A 16,218-nucleotide genomic window follows, 5' to 3' on the forward strand; every position below is an offset into this window, starting at 1 on the left:
GCCACAACATGTATACCCCCCTGACCACTGCAGCTAAATGGGGTTGGGGGTATGGTAAAAACACAGTTCAACTATGGATTTACCCCCCCTCCTCCCAAACCACAAATGTAAACAGGCCCTTTCTGTCCTAAGCCCCCATAAGACAACGTTCACACTTATGTGGGTGCAACACAGTGCACCTAAGGCTTTCCTGCAGGTTAGCTGCACTTTTCCATAGACTTCTATTATATCCTGGGGTTTGGTGTGCTTTCTGAAAGCGTACCAAGGCTCCCACATTCAAGAGTTTTGGTACGCTTTCAGAAAGCACACCAAACCCACAGGTTATAATAGAAGACTATGGCTAAGCACAGCTAATCCACAGGAATGCTGCGGGTAAACTGCACTGCATTAGTGTGAAAGCAGCCCAATAGATGTTAGCCCTGTTACAGGTGCTATAATGCCCATCACGACGTATAGCTGCTATTATGCCCAGTGAATTGCTTAAGACAGTGAACCAAAGTACTTTTCTTTCTGTGGGTTAGCTGCTGCTGGTGCCTCTCTGTATGCTGCTTGCAGGGATAGGAAGCAGAGTGCAGATGATATCACTTCGCTTGACACTGCAGCCGGCACTACAGAGTAGGTATTGGCTTATGCGACTGCCTGCTCTTAGCTATACAAATAGTCCCTCTGCTTTGAACTGTCTTTGATGCTCCCAGATGGCAGGATCGGCAGCCCGGGGCACAGTCTACCCATAACCAGTCTGTAATCGACCGGTAGATCACCACTGACGGGTTGCCGCCCCTGCCTTAAACCATTCATAATTTGAAACGTTAATCACAACTCTCTGAATATGGTCTTTTAGTCAGTTCTCAGTCCATTTATGAACTGAATTTTCAAATCTTGTAGACTTCAAATTGCACATTAGCTGTGTGTGGGTAACTGTGGCCAATGCTTTTGCCTAATCTAAGTATACTATGTACACAACCACTCTTTTGTCTAAGTTTCTTCCTAAATAAAGGACAAAATATATCTCAAATTTCAGTTTATACAACTTAAAAAATAATTTAATATTAAAATATTCAAAACCCATTTTAGTTTCTCTTTATGGATTAATTTTAGTGGTTAAAGAAAAACAAAATGCCAGCTAGAATACCACACAGGCTCCTAAAGGTACATGGCCTACAGCAGATCTCATTTACCTTTGCTAGAGCTGGATGTCAGGCATTGGCCTATTGTTCTGGTGGCCTGCCTTCTTGGCCAATGTAGAGTGCAGGTGAGGAAGGCAGACTCCATCATTACTGAAAAGTGCCAAAGCTTTGCCAGCTGGGAACAGTCATAGCAGGCATAGTGGAGGGAATAGGAACAGCTGCAGGTATGTAAAGGCGTTACTCAGTCTTTTAGCAGGGTCAGCATAACACGTATAGCTTAAAGGATAGACATTTGAGAGCTCTGTTTTAATTACATGTTTTCAGTACCCTATGATGAGAAATACTTTGCCATATACTGTATGTATGTACCATTCTATTTACTCTTTTTTTGTAATTCTTTATTTAGACATTGTGCATTTACAAGGAAGTACCATCTCACAGTAAGCAATATGGGTAAAAATAGACTTCATACAAAACATTTACGCGCGCATTATGGCACAACATGTCACAGTGTTCCAGTAACCAGGAACGTTAGGTTAGATACAAATTGTCTGTTACATAACTATTATAACGTCACTCATACTGGAAATGTAGGGTAATGAAGCTAAAATACACAAAGGGAGTTATTTACTAAAGCTGCAAGGTGCAAAATCTGATGCAGTTCTGCAGAGCAACCTATCAGCTTCCAGGTTTTATTCCCAAAATTTAATTGAACAAGCTGAGGTTAGAAGCTGATAGGATAACATGCACAGCGGCACCAGATTTTGCACTCTCTAGTATTAGTAATTCTCCCCCAATGTCTAGATCAAACTTTTTTATTTTAAAACACATATTCGATCCCTCATATCTTGGGACCATAAAAAGATGAAAAAATTACATATACAAATGTTGTATCTTGACTCTCAGGGAAGGGAAAAAGGGGGAGGGTTGGGAATGAAAGGAAGATGTCAAAGAAGAAAACAGAGACGAGACAGAGAGGATGGAGTGGGAGCACACTGACAGTACTGGAGGCAGATCTGAGGGATGAAGGGGCAGAGTGGCACAGGAGCCCCTTGCTCCTTCTACTCCTCCCCCATAGGACCTGCCCAGTCAAAGGGTTTAAAGTTTAACCTCCGGAAGGTTATGCTGAGAAGGACTCAATCGTGCTTGGAGGAACCGGGCACCATATCTAGGTATTGTGTCGAGCAAGTGTACATCATCCAAGGCTGCCACATTTTCCAAAATACATCTTCCTTGTTGTTAATGAGGGCAGTTAGACTTTCCATAGAATTGATTTCATTCAATTTTGCAAACCAATGACCCATAGTTGGGGGAGAGGTTTGCTTCTACAAACGTGGAATGCATGCCCATGCCATATTCAGAAGATGAGTCAGGGAACGGTTATAGCTACGTAGCGGTACTGAGTTGAGCTGAAGGAGGTAGGCCAATGGGTCTGTTCCCAAATCCACTGAGGTCAACTGTGAGACTAAGTTCCTCACTTCCATCCAGAACTGATTTAGCAATGGGCATTGCCAGAAGATATGCAATAAAGTGCCCTCTTCCTTCTGACAGCGCCAACACAATCTGGAGACTGAGGGGTAAAAATTGTTCAGTAGTACCGGGTCTCTATACCACCTGAACAGAAGTTTGTATCCCTGCTCTTGGAAGCAATTATTGAGAATTTGTGAGCTAATTGAATGATCCGGTTCACTTGTTCTTCTGAAAAGGATATCTGCAGGTCAGCTTTCCATTTGCACACGTAATAGAGGACGAACAATGTTGTCATTTTGTAGGCATTACAGCATCCAAACCAAGTGAGGGTTAGGCCCTGCCGTCTGCACGTCTGACCTAATTTTGAATAACAAAGGGTTAAAATTTGCCTCATACAGTGCCGAGGGGTCAGGCACGATGTTAACGCCAAGGTAACGCATAGAGGATGATGCCCATTGAAATTGGTATGAGCACTGCAGGTGTGTCACACGGTCCTTTGCCAAGTTAATGGTGAATGCCATTGATCTATAAAAATGACTGGAAAAATTGGAAAGCTCCCCATATTCAGTGAACAGGGAAAGCAATTCTGGTATGGAGGTCTCTGGTTTGGTAAGGCTAACCAGAGGTCATCAGCATATGCCGCGATCTTGTATTCATTATGGAAAAGCCCAGTTATGGATGGAAAGGCTCAACAGTTAGAATGAAAATTAAAGGGGAGAGTTCAATTGGATAGTGGGAAGTTATCTGAATGGGTCTCATTAATTTTCACTGCGATCATAGAGTGGGAGTATAGTGCAGAAATCCATGTCGACATATGGGTACCCAGTCCCACATGATCCAGAGAGGCTCGCAAAAACTGCCAATCTACTGAATCGAAGGCCTCAGCATCAGTGGACAATAGCATGAACGGTTGGTCCCTTGATCAAGCAGAGTGGATCAAGTTGATAACCTTCGTTGTGTTATTTCTTGCCTCTCTCTGGTGGACGAATCCAACCTGGTCGGCATTGATAAGCTTGGGAATATAGGGTAGCAGTCTTATTTACTATGATCTTGGAAAACAATTTGTAGTCGACGTTGAGAAGGGCAATGGGTTTGTAGTTGCAGCATAGAGTGTGGTCCTTGTCCGTTTTAGGGATAACAGTGATGTGTGCACTCAAAATGTCTGGTGGGAGGTGGTCACCATCGGAAAGTGAATTGTATGCCCTTAGGAAATAAGGAGAGAGGAGGGTCTCTGATTTATAATAGTTTAGGGTTAGGCCATCTGGTCCTGGTGCTTTATTCATTTTGGTGGTGGCTATAGCAATGTCAAGCTCCTCTGTGTTATTGGGCCCTCCATTTCTTCACAAGTCTGTGAGAGTAAGGAGGGCATATCAGAGGTTGCCAAGAAAGAGGCTATTAGCTCTTGCCACCGAGAAATGATCTGGGGGCGTGATTGTGCAGATTATAAAGATTATGATAAAATCGCTGAAACGCCTTGGTGATTGTGGAGGAATCTATAGCTGTGGCCCCATTATGGGTGGTTATTTGAGTTACCATCGGTTTCAACTGAGCGCCCCAAAGGGCGTTCCCTAAAAGAGTCCCAGGCTTATTCCCAAACTCAAAAAATGACCATTGGCATCTACATAGTTTATCTTGTATGGTCACCTGTACTAGCTGACCTATTTGTTCTCTCAACTGCCACAGCTCCCTTTGTGTAGACAAGGCTAGGGATTTTTTGTGGGCCGCCTCCAATCACCTAATGCGTTCAAACAGAGCAGTAGTCTGCAATGTCCTTTGTTTCTTCAGTCTAGCTCCGTGCTTAATAAAAAGCCCCTGTATTGAACATTTGTGAGCTTCCCAAAGGGTCAAGGGTCCCGTTTCCAGGACATCATAATAAGATGTAAGTGCCTGGGATACTTCTGCCATGGTGGTAGATCTTTTAGCAATGCCTCATTTAGTCTCCAAGAGGAGAGCTTGTGTACAGTAAGTGAAAGGTCTAGCTCCATATGTATGGGGGCATGGTCAGAAAGAATTATTGGGTCGATAGAAGTATTGCATACTCTGGCTTGTTCTACATGCGGGAAAAAAAAGAAGTCTCGACGTGAGTATGCCTGATGGACGGGAGAGAAAAAAGTATAGTCTCAGTCGTTTGGATGGCCTAAGCGCCATGTATCCACTATATTCAGGAGGTGGAGTGCCTACTGTAGTCTTTTTAAATAGTAGTGAGAGAGGTGAGAAGACCCCTTCGACACTTCCAAAATAGGGTCATATGTGAAGATAGTCTCCCCCCATTATCAATACCCCTTCACTATGTTCCAGAATAAGTGGTAGCAATCTTTTAAAGAAGAGATGGTCAGAGTTAGGGAAGTTAGGTATCCAAATGAACCAATTAGAACTCATCTTTATCAACTTGGAGTAGGTAGAACAATGAAGAAGGGACAGATTGGTTACTGAACCTCACTCATTCACCAATGTCACCTTATTCGTCCCTATTGACCCTTTGCCTTTGGTATAGGGGAAGTGCTGTGATATGCTACAGGGTACTTATGGTTAAATAGCTTGGGCACTTTCTCCCCATGGAAATTTGTCTCCTGTAGGAAGACCACCTGGCTCCGCATCTTAGCCAAGTCACATAATAATCTTGTTCTCTTTTTGGGAACGTTCAAGCCTTTGAGGTTGTATGAGGTAAACTTGATAGGGTATCGCTGTGGTGCCCCCCTCCATCCATCTCCCCCAGCATCAGCTCAAAAAAAAAAAAGGGGGGTTACACTGAGGTAAAATCACTAATAGGTAAATATGCCTACTTGCCTTAGCGTCTACAAAATAGAGATATTCGCTCCCTATCTAACCCAACGGGATCAGGAGGGTCCTATAAATCAAAAGAAACACGGATCGTACATGCCAGGCTCCCCCCACGGACCACCTGAGGGCTGTTGAGTATACAATACAACCAGCAAATAATGAACCAACAACCTTATCCTCTCCATTAAAAAGCAGCTGTCATGAAGGCATGGAAGGAAGGCCATCCCCAGGGACACCACCACTACCTCCCCCACCCCCTCCCAGTTAGGGTCCCACCATAGTTCCTTAATTCTTGTCTCCCCTTTGCATAATGTATATCAGCACTGCTGTCGTAGCCCATGTAAAACTGATAGAGGGTTCCCACAAGTATGGCATATACAAATGAAGGAGGCCCCATATCACCTACTAGTAACCATTCCATAGCAGTACTAGATTTGGGGGGTCCATACATAGGAACAGATGTGTGAGCTGTGGAAACCCTCCAAATCAGCTATCCAACCACAGAGCTGTGGGAACTCAACAACAGAACTGTGAGAACCAGTAGTAGTCACCATCTTGCTTTATGGTCTCTGCTTAGAGCTCTGGTTTTGCAGGCCTCGGAGACAGATGAGAGGTGGAAAGATTTCTTGATCTTGCACAGCGCGCTCGAGATGGGCGAGGAGCCATAGTGGAGGGAGCCCGGCTGTCGTCTGGCAACTCCAGCCAGTCTGGAACTTCCACCGGGGCAGCTTTCAGGAATTGAAAAAGATCAGGCAGCTGAGAAAGCGTATGCAAAACAAAGGATTGGTTTTGCTTGTTGATGAGAATATGAAAGGGGTGTCCCCATCTGTAGATAGCTCCCGCAGCTTATATCACCTCCAGCAGAGGGTGCATCATGCCCCGCATTCACCTGGTATGTCAAGTAAGGTCCAGATAAATCTGAATATGTGCACTGTCAAACTCCAATGAGCCATTCTGCCATGCCTTACAAAGGATACAGTATCTTCTTTTATGGTGTAAAAGTGGACTTGGCATAAAACGTCCCTAGGAGAGTCTTGGCCTTCAGATCTGGGCAAAGGAATTTGGTGCACTCTATCTAATTCCAGCTTGGTATCAGGGACCTTGCCCGGAATAGTGTTACAAATAGCCCGGACCGTGGTTTCTAAGGTCAGCACCAGAGGTAGATTTTGGAGTTCCCTTTAAACGCAGATTATTTCTCTAGCTACGATTCTCAACGTCTTCCAGGTGGAGAAGAATGGTAGTAAAGCATCTGCAGGAGGAGGCACAATATTCCTCCAGTGCACTTGGGCGAGTGTTAACAGAGTCCCATGCTTCTTCCAGGGAGGCAACCCTAGCTCATGCCTGACCTCTGATATCTCCTTTTGTAGAGTACCCTCAATCCTCTGTACCATAGATTCCAAGTCTGTTCTAGAGAGGGCCCCTATGTCCTGCCTGGTAGGTAAGGCCCGGAGGATGGATCTGAGCTCAGAATCCATGGCCCAGTGTTGCTGTCCTGACTGCTGGGAGGGCTCTGGCTCAAACGGAGAGGGTTCCCTAGTGAGCTGCGGGGTGTGTATAGGAGACAGTAAGCGGGATGTCTTCCGCGCTCTGCAGGAGGCTCGGGTCTGCCTCTGTCATGGGTTGCTCTTCCTCTGCTGTCTGTGTAGCCGAGAAGCCGGGCTCCATCTTGGCCACGCTGCGGGTGCTGCTGGAGGACGTGGCTGGGGAGAGATACCTGTGAATCCCCACTGTGCGTGATGTCCTGGTGTGCCCATACTGTCTCTGGCCCCCTGGTCATGTGTTGGCTCGGTCTGGTAAGGATAGCCCTCAGAGTAACCACGGAGGAGCGGAGCTCTTGGGATTTGCAGCCGCTCAGACTCATTTTTTTTTTTTTTTTTTTAAGTCCGCAAACGTGCAACTATATCGAAAAAACCCGTAAGTGTCCGCAAAAAAGTGCAAGTGCAAAACACCACACGAAAAACGTGCACTTAGGGGTGTGCTGTGTCCTACCCCGAAAGGGGCTTGGACCGCTGTCCCTGATCCCCCGGGGCACGAAGCTCCTGACGGGGACTAGGTTCCCACTTGGTCCTCCTGACCAAAAGGCCGGGTGGACCACCGTTCCCTATGCCAAGCCGAAGCCGGACATTCAGTACTAGGCAAGGGGACTCTCCCGAAGAAGAGTCCTCTAGGGATCAGGGGAGGAAGGAACCGTATGGCCACACATCCTCCCCCTAGACTTCAGGGTAGGCCCGAGGACCCACACCCTCCATCCGTGAAAGCACACACATAAGAAAGCAAAAAGTGACAATACGTGGGAGTGTAATAAATTAAATTAAGTAAAGAAAATAAAAAATAAAAAAAGGTACCGTGCCGAAATGTGCACAGACCAGGCCCTGAGGCCCGTAGCAAAAAATTGCCCTGGACTTAGCCAAAAGGCCTGGTCCTTAGGGCGCTGTGCAAAAAGAGGTGTAAAAACAGTGGCCATGTGTCATCTTCACACCGTGGGGTCCCACACCCAAGTGTTACTAGTGACACCCCTGAGAGCGTCTTCCCCAGGGGGCACTGAGTTTGCGGACTTTTTGCCTCCCCAGCCCCAGGCCAGACCAAGGTAGATTCGTTCAAATCAGGAGGTACTGGGTCTTTCCAGTCTTCTCAGAGGAATTACTCCCAAGGCCCCAGAACGAATCATGGCGCTCCCTGGTTTCTGTCCCTCCGGTACTAGCCTTCCGGACCCCCATCATACCAGTGAGGGTACTATACAACAACCATCCCCGTAAACTAGAATGGTCGGGAGCACCCCCACTGGACACTGATAAGAACAGATACTACACTTGATCTTAGCCAAAAGGCCGAGAAGCGATGGTCTGGACACACACACACATTCTATTTACTCTTGTGAAAAAAATGTCAGTCCTGTGTTCACACAGCTTCTAACTCTCTCTCTTCTCTTCCTCAGGGAGATGCATTTCCTAGGTGCACACTTACACCATCTACTGGTTTAAATAGAGAAGTGCTTTGTATTGTTCTGGGATCTTGCTTTGCTTTAACAGTGGTTCTAAAGGCAAATGTTTATTTACCTTAATGCATTTTTGATATTGAGGTAAAAAAAAGTCCCCCTCCTTTCCCATTCCATGTAGTCCTCCTCCATCCCATGTTGTCCACCTTCAGTCTAATCTCCCACTATGTCAGTCCTCCCTCACAGTGTCCTCTCTGTGTAGTTCTTCTATCCCTATTGCACCCTCAGTACAGCCCTGATCCAGGTGATATGCCTCCATGTACACTTCCTCCTTGGTCCTGGGGCTCACCTTACTCTCTCCGGACACACAGATCCCACTGATCAAACTTCCATATTTAATGTTAGCAACCGCCTGGCGGTACCTCTAGCAGTCCACAGGACAGGATTCCCCAGAGCGCGGAGTCTAAGCCCCAGTCTGCTTGTTCACCAGGGTCCCTGATGGTGGGGATGGACTTGGAGCAGACAGGAACCAGGTCGCGGCCCCTGAGTACACCTGCCTGAGGCAGAGGAATCCGCCGGGGGTCTATGCAGCTGGAAAGCCTGACGTGAAGAGGCAGAGGGCGGAAGCAGGGATGGCTGGATCCATGCCGGATGGATGGATGAGCGTGGCCAAACGGGCCAGGTCGGTAACAGTGGGGTCAGCATAGTACAAGGCAGCAGGCAGAAGAATAGTCAGGTCCCTCGCCGGGGTCGGTACCAGTAGTTCAGATCAGGTTTAGGAATATCCAGAAGAGAAGTCAAACTAGCCAGGGGTCAGAGCAGGAGAAGTCAGCAGAGGTCAGGTTCAGGCAAAGTCAGCAACGAATCTCAAATAACAGGAACACAGGAATAAAGACCATACGGCAATGAGTGTAAGTGCAGGGCAGGTTTAAATAGTGTGCCCTGCCCTGCCATTGGTGCCAGGCGAGCGTCCACAATCGCGAGTGCGCATGCGCGGCCGCCACCGTCCAGGTCCTAGTGTCCGCTGGCTAGTATAGATTGGCGCTCTGCGCATGCGCGGAGCCACTCGTAGCCGCGATCCCTGACATTTAAACTTCCCACTGCAAATCTCTCACCCCACTGGAGCCTATTGGCCATACTCATCTAAGGTTGTGGGTCCGGATGGCACATACCACGCCCAAAGTTGGACAGACTGCTGTGGGGGCGGAGAATTGTGGTGGTGTGAGAGAGAGAGACTTGTGGGGGAAGGTGCAGTAGCTGGAAGAAAGAGCAGACAGGGCTGCTGCTGTCCCTGCAGATCTTATTTCTGTGACTCATCTTGGGACAGCTTAATGAAAATCGTATTAAACCAAAAAATGGCCAGTGCAAGAAACACCTTAAAAAGTACTATATCCTCCTGTATGATGATAATAAAATATGTTAAATAACCAGTCAGTAATAGGTAACAATAGTGTCCACAATAGATGAAGTAAAGTAGGTGGACAGATAGATGAAATCTGCCAGATATTCACTGCAGCCATTTAGACCCTGGCTTGAGCCTAATGCACAGCCACTTGTGTCTCTATACTAGAGCTGCCCAGATATCACTGGTATTATAGGTGAGGGAACTCCAATCCATGTTGAAAAAAAATACCCATTTACATGAACCACAGCCAACTGTTGTCCTAATGGAGGAGTTCTGGTTGCATGCTGTCACTCGCAGCTCTTGGCCAGAGAGGAGAAGGGAGCCGGGCTGTTAGCTGTCAGCAGAAGGAAGGTTTCAGAGCTACTCACATTGATGATGGGAGCCACCGCTAAATGAAGCACACTCTAGAGGGGAGAGGGACACCAGGGACAGGAAGCCTGCAACAGGGATGGTTTCAAACTCCCGCTGCAGGAAGAGAATCGAGGAGCTGCTCACAACGCTGGAGGACCTGCCGGGTGGAACCCGCTTTCTTAGGGATGGAAACAGGAGGGAGCCAATGGATGGTGAGAGATGCACCCTCTGGGTACAACCTGGAGGCCGCCCACACAGGTGACACGGTCGGGAGCCAAGCTGCTGCAGAAGTCCGCCATGGCAACTATGCGGGCAAAGCGACCTCAAGGGGCAACTGCTTTGGGCCCAAAACAATTACTTTGCTCGGTGTTAAAGGCGGCCCTGGGTATAGCTGCTCTCCACACTGTCCAACCTCCTCTCACAGCTGCACACACAGACTCCACATCCTTCTCACCCAGCTCCTCCTGATGGTGGCCCTGCCTGAGACACACTCGCATCCACATTATTTCCACTCACCTGTTCGCATTTGGCAATTTTGAGGCGAGAACAAGGTTAAACAAAAAAATTCTAAAAATAATATGTAAAACGGGGCCATAATAAAGATGAGAAACCGTTATGTGGAAATTATTTTATTAGTCAAGGTTTGTTGTTTTTTTACTCAACATTTGGGTCACTGACACTCTCATCACTAGTGGGTCCTGCATATGTGTATTCCATTTTATGTATATTTGCAAAAATTAGTAAGCTCAACACAAACCAAATATTTTCTTGTAGTGTGTGTTCTATATTAATCTTAAAGTGGAGCTCCAGTCAAAGTTGAAAAAAATAAAAGTCGCCAACAAAAACGGTAGCTGCTGACTTTTAAAAAACAGACAATCATCTGACCCTTGATCCAGCGGTGTCTTCACTGCAGCCCGTTTCACTGGCCATCCTGTGTCTCCAGCATCGACATCTTCATTGTGGGCACCAAGCTGTGACAGCTTGCGGATTCAAAGCCAGGTTCTCACTGGGCATGTGCGAGTAGCACTGCGCTTTGCGAATGGTCCTGTAGTGTTTTGGAACCTGTCACGTGTCCCAGAGGACAACAGGGAAGGAAGGGGGAGGACAACTTTCACTTCTGATTGCCTAGGCGATCACAGCGGAAGTGGAAGTGGGTACCGGCTCCCAAAAAGTGCCAATCCTTAACAGGGAGTGGGGGATGAGGCCTTAAAGCAGAACTTTAAAGCAAACTCCTTTTGGGTGGAGAAATAACCAATAAGATATCTCAATGATGAAAACAAAAAAAAAGAAAAATAGGATATTTACCATCTAAAGTGCTACAAAGTGGAGCGTCGTCAAATAAGTCAGCCACAGCAAATCAAAAATCCCCCTGTGGGGGCTTAGCCCTGGAGAGGTCTATGATGTGGTGCTAGACCTGGTACATCCAGCCAAGGTTGCCACACAGAGTAAAATTTATGGGGAACATCTCTATGTTGGTTTTCACATATGAGCATATTATTCACCTCTTCCACCCATTGTTTCTTAGTTGGTACAGGGGGAGTAATTCAATAGCTAGTAATTAGTTTACAAGCAGTGTATAGTAAGCGTAGGACCATTATGTGGGCATGTGGGTTAAGGGATTCTCCCTTTAATGCACCCAGCAAACAAACAATAGGATCCCTTGAAAACTGGAACATATACACTTGTATACAGCTTGGGGCATCACCATATCATATGGAGAAGGTCCCCATGATCCCATGCACATTTTGGACACAGAGGGGTGGCCCTACTCCCCCACCGATGTAACTGGACTGGTGTTCTATATGTCCTATGCTGGTGTTCTATATGCCCTATGCAACAGAAATAGGTGGGAAAGTTTTTGGGATACCTAAACTGAGACTAATGATGCAGAGGTCAATCAAAGCTCCCAGGTGTCCCCGTCAATAGTGCCCAGGTCCTTCTCCCATCCCCATCTGCAAGGCAGCACAGAAGCATTCTGAGAGGAATTAAGTAGGATCGAGTAAATGTGTGAAACTATACCTCTTTTATCCGCCTCCATCAGGGCATCCTGCAAAATAGGGTGGTCAGTTAAAAGGAGCCTGGAGAATTGGGATTGCGAATGGTGAATGGAGGAGCGTGTCTCAATTGTAAGTATCTATAAAACTGACCCCTGGGAAGGGTAAACTCCTCCTGTAAGTCAGAAAAGGATTTAAGCACAGTGCCATCATATAGCTGAGTCATATACCTAATGCCCGCCTTCTCCCAGTCCTGAAAAGCTTCCAGTTTGAGTACCTCCCTTTAATTGCAATTTTGCCAAATCAAAGTATAAAGTAGGAAGGCTTGAATTCCCAAGGTGGTTTTAACAAAAGTCCACAATGTCCATAATAAGATAATTGTCGGAGTGGCTGGCTCCAAATGGGGGGACCCAATTATATAAGTGACAGTATTATTAACAAATACTCCAAAAAAAATCATACTACAATCACCTTAGTCCCCAAATTTTCAAAATTATAAAAATCCACTACCAATATACAGTCCACTACAATTCTTTTTCAAGTTCACTAGAGTGTCCAATCAATTCTTCCAACGATATTCATAAACAATCCACCTCAAAAAAAAGGAAACTCATATAGTGCATTATCTTTTGTAAAATTAAATAGGTAAAAAAACTTTTACATATACTTCCTACGGTGAATATAGGTGAGAAATGGTGAAAAAACGTGAACCAAACGTGATCAGTGAAACACATCAGTGTATATAACGCTCTTTTAGTGCCACATCACAAAACTCAAATTCAAAAAAGTGTACACTTCTAAATGCAGTAAGGATACCCTTACCAACTTTCCCAATATAATAGGCTTTATAGAAATCCAGAAACTCCACAGACTGAACTGCTTAGGAACCTCTGCTGTATCCTGCAACCACCACACTCTCTGGACTCCTCAGACACTCTACTCACAGTGTCTCCAAAAAAAACATACAGGACATAGTGTGATACCGCCAATAGAATTAATAACATGAACTTTATTAAAACTGCTCACATTGCCAAAGCTTTAAAATCGCATTTGAGGGAGTACAGGAAGTACAGGAATCTCACGGTCATCCAGGGAAAACGTCCAGGTACACCTGCTCGATCTCTCCCTTATCCAAAATGGCCGCCAGGTAACTTCCGGGAAAAACGTCTTGACGTCACTCCACCTTGACGCGTTTCGTCATCGACTTAGTCATAAGGGGTGTGACCGTCAAGCAACAGAATTCTATTTAAACCCCTCCTCATCATGGCGCCGAGACACTCGCCACCATATTGGAGATGGGAGCAATGCCAGTAATGTCCGGTAACTGCTTACAACTAATCCGGCATATATTAACTGATAAACAAATCGTCCACCAAGATAACATACTATAAACCTCTACCCCATAATTTCCATTAACAATCTATAAAAATAATAATACCGACATAATCATTACTTAATACATAAAAATTGCAACATTAACCCCTCAAACCTCAATCACCTAGTCTCTTGAATACATATATACACATTCTAACTAGTATTAAATACAGTGACTTTCCTTTTATATCATAACCTCAATATGAATTCTATTCCATTATTATAGTGGATTAAGGTCCTTTTATCTAAACATCTACCCATCTAAAATTATTTTAATCCAACCTAATTATTAAGGAAGAACTCTACATATATATAAAATCCCAATCCAACCTCTACTATTAAAATTCTATAAAATGACTAAAATTAACCTCCCAATTATACCATCATAAATAAATAATAATTCATAAATAAAATATCACGGGCTATCAATATAATATGCATTCTACTTCCTAATTCATTATCCTATTAATCTTTTATTACAGTTTATCTCCATTTTTTTAATTATTATTATTCTCTAATCCATATGCATCAATATGCGTATATCCTTCCATCTATACCTCTAAAATTGTCATGAACCACATTCAATAGAATTAAAATATTTTTTATAAAAATGAATCAAAAATTAGAAATAAAACAATTCAGATCTAAATCTACATTAAGGCCCTTGGGTTTCATTGTCTGTAACTCAAAAATCCAAAACATTTCATTTTTTGAGATGGCCTTTATCTTATCACCCCCTCTCCAATGTGTCTCTACTTTATCAATCCCACAAAACCGTAAACCACTAGGGTCACAATTGTGATACTCTTTGAAATGTCTCGAAAGACAATGATCTCTTTTACCATTTTTAATATTAGTGACATGTTCCCTCAACCTTTTGTAAAGTGGCCTGGAAGTCCTTCCCACGTATTGAAGCCGACATGGACATTCTAATAAATAAGTCACAAAGGCCGTAGTGCAGGTAATAAATTCCTTGATTTTAAAATCATAACCTGTATTACATGACGCAAAATTCGATATCCTTCTTGTTTTTGTATTGGTGACTTTACAAATACTACACTTTCTACAAGGAAAAAATCCGATATAATCAAACATAAACTTCTTCTTTTTTGTAGGAGGAGATAAAATATTTTTTACTAAAATGTCTCTCAAATTTTTCGATTTTCTATAAATAAATGGGGGTTTATTTGGAACCTTTTGTCCCAAAATTGGATCTTTTCTTAGGATAGACCAATGTTTATGAAAAATGGCTTCCATATCTCTATATTGGCTATTATAACTAGAGATGAGCGAATTATTCAAAAATTCGATTCGGCTGATTCGCCGAATTTCAGGAAGAAATTTGATTCGATGCGAATTAATTCGCTACGAAGTTAACTTATAAAAAGGGTTTCTAGGCTTCAGAGAGCCTTTAAATTAGTGCAGAACACTGTACCTTTAATTTAAATGCCCTTGGAGATGAGGAAGGAGAAGGAGAAGGATGAGAAGAAGGAGAAGGATGAGAAGAAGGAGAAGGATGAGAAGAAGGAGAAGGATGAGAAGATGGAGAAGGAGAAGGATGAGAAGAAGGAGAAGGATGAGAAGAAGGATGAGAAGAAGGAGAAGGATGAGAAGAAGGAGAAGGATGAGAAGAAGGAGAAGGAGAAGGATGAGAAGAAGGATGAGAAGAAGGAGAAGGATGAGAAGAAGAAGGATGAGAAGAAGGAGAAGGATGAGAAGAAGGAGAAGGAGAAGGATGAGAAGAAGGAGAAGGATGAGAAGAAGGATGAGAAGAAGGAGAAGGATGAGAAGAAGGAGAAGGATGAGAAGAAGGAGAAGGAGAAGGATGAGAAGAAGGAGAAGGATGAGAAGAAGGAGAAGGATGAGAAGAAGGAGAAGCAGAAGGAGAAGGATGAGAAGAAGGATGAGAAGAAGGAGAAGGATGAGAAGAAGAAGGATGAGAAGAAGGAGAAGGATGAGAAGAAGGAGAAGGATGAGAAGAAGGAGAAGGATGAGAAGAAGGATGAGAAGAAGGAGAAGGATGAGAAGAAGGATGAGAAGAAGGAGAAGGATGAGAAGAAGGACAGTTCTGTGACAGTTTCTGTCTATTTCTGACCGTTCTGTGACATTCACTCCATACAGCGGTTTCAACCGCTGTATGGAGTGAATGTCACAGAACTGTCAGAAATAGGCTATTTCTGACAGTTCTGGGACATTCACTCCATACAGCGGTTGAAACATTGTATCTATTTGTTTCCATAAATGGATCCATTTATGGAAACAAATAGATACAATGTTTCAACCGCTGTATGGAGTGAATGTCACAGAACTGTCAGAAATAGGCTATTTCTGACAGTTCTGTGACATTCACTCCATACAGCGGTTTCAACCGCTGTATGGAGTGAAATGAATGTCCCAGAACTGTCAGAAATAGGCTATTTCTGACAGTTCTGTGACATTCACTCCATACAGCGGTTTCAACCGCTGTATGGAGTGAATGTCACAGAACTGTCAGAAATAGCCTATTTCTGACAGTTCTGGGACATTCACTCCATACAGCGGTTGAAACATTGTATCTATTTGTTTCCATAAATGGATCCATTTATGGAAACAAATAGATACAATGTTTCAACCGCTGTATGGAGTGAGTGTCCCAGAACTGTCAGAAATAGCCTATTTCTGACAGTTCTGGGACATTCACTCCATACAGCGGTTGAAACATTGTATCTATTTGTTTCCATAAATGGATCCATTTATGGAAACAAATAGATACAATGTTTCAACCGCTGTATGGAGTGAATG

At 44.3% G+C, this 16,218-nt stretch overlaps 1 pseudogene; it reads right to left on the reverse strand.

The window, feature by feature from the left end:
• Positions 1–8,103: 8,103 nt before the first annotated feature.
• Positions 8,104–8,218, reverse strand: LOC149473427 (U2 spliceosomal RNA; annotated as a pseudogene).
• Positions 8,219–16,218: the final 8,000 nt, after the last annotated feature.

This window comes from Staurois parvus, unplaced genomic scaffold (genome assembly GCF_062004578.1).
Source record: "Staurois parvus isolate SC_StPar_1 unplaced genomic scaffold, SC_StPar_1.0 ptg000015l, whole genome shotgun sequence".
Taxonomy (NCBI): domain Eukaryota; kingdom Metazoa; phylum Chordata; class Amphibia; order Anura; family Ranidae; genus Staurois; species Staurois parvus.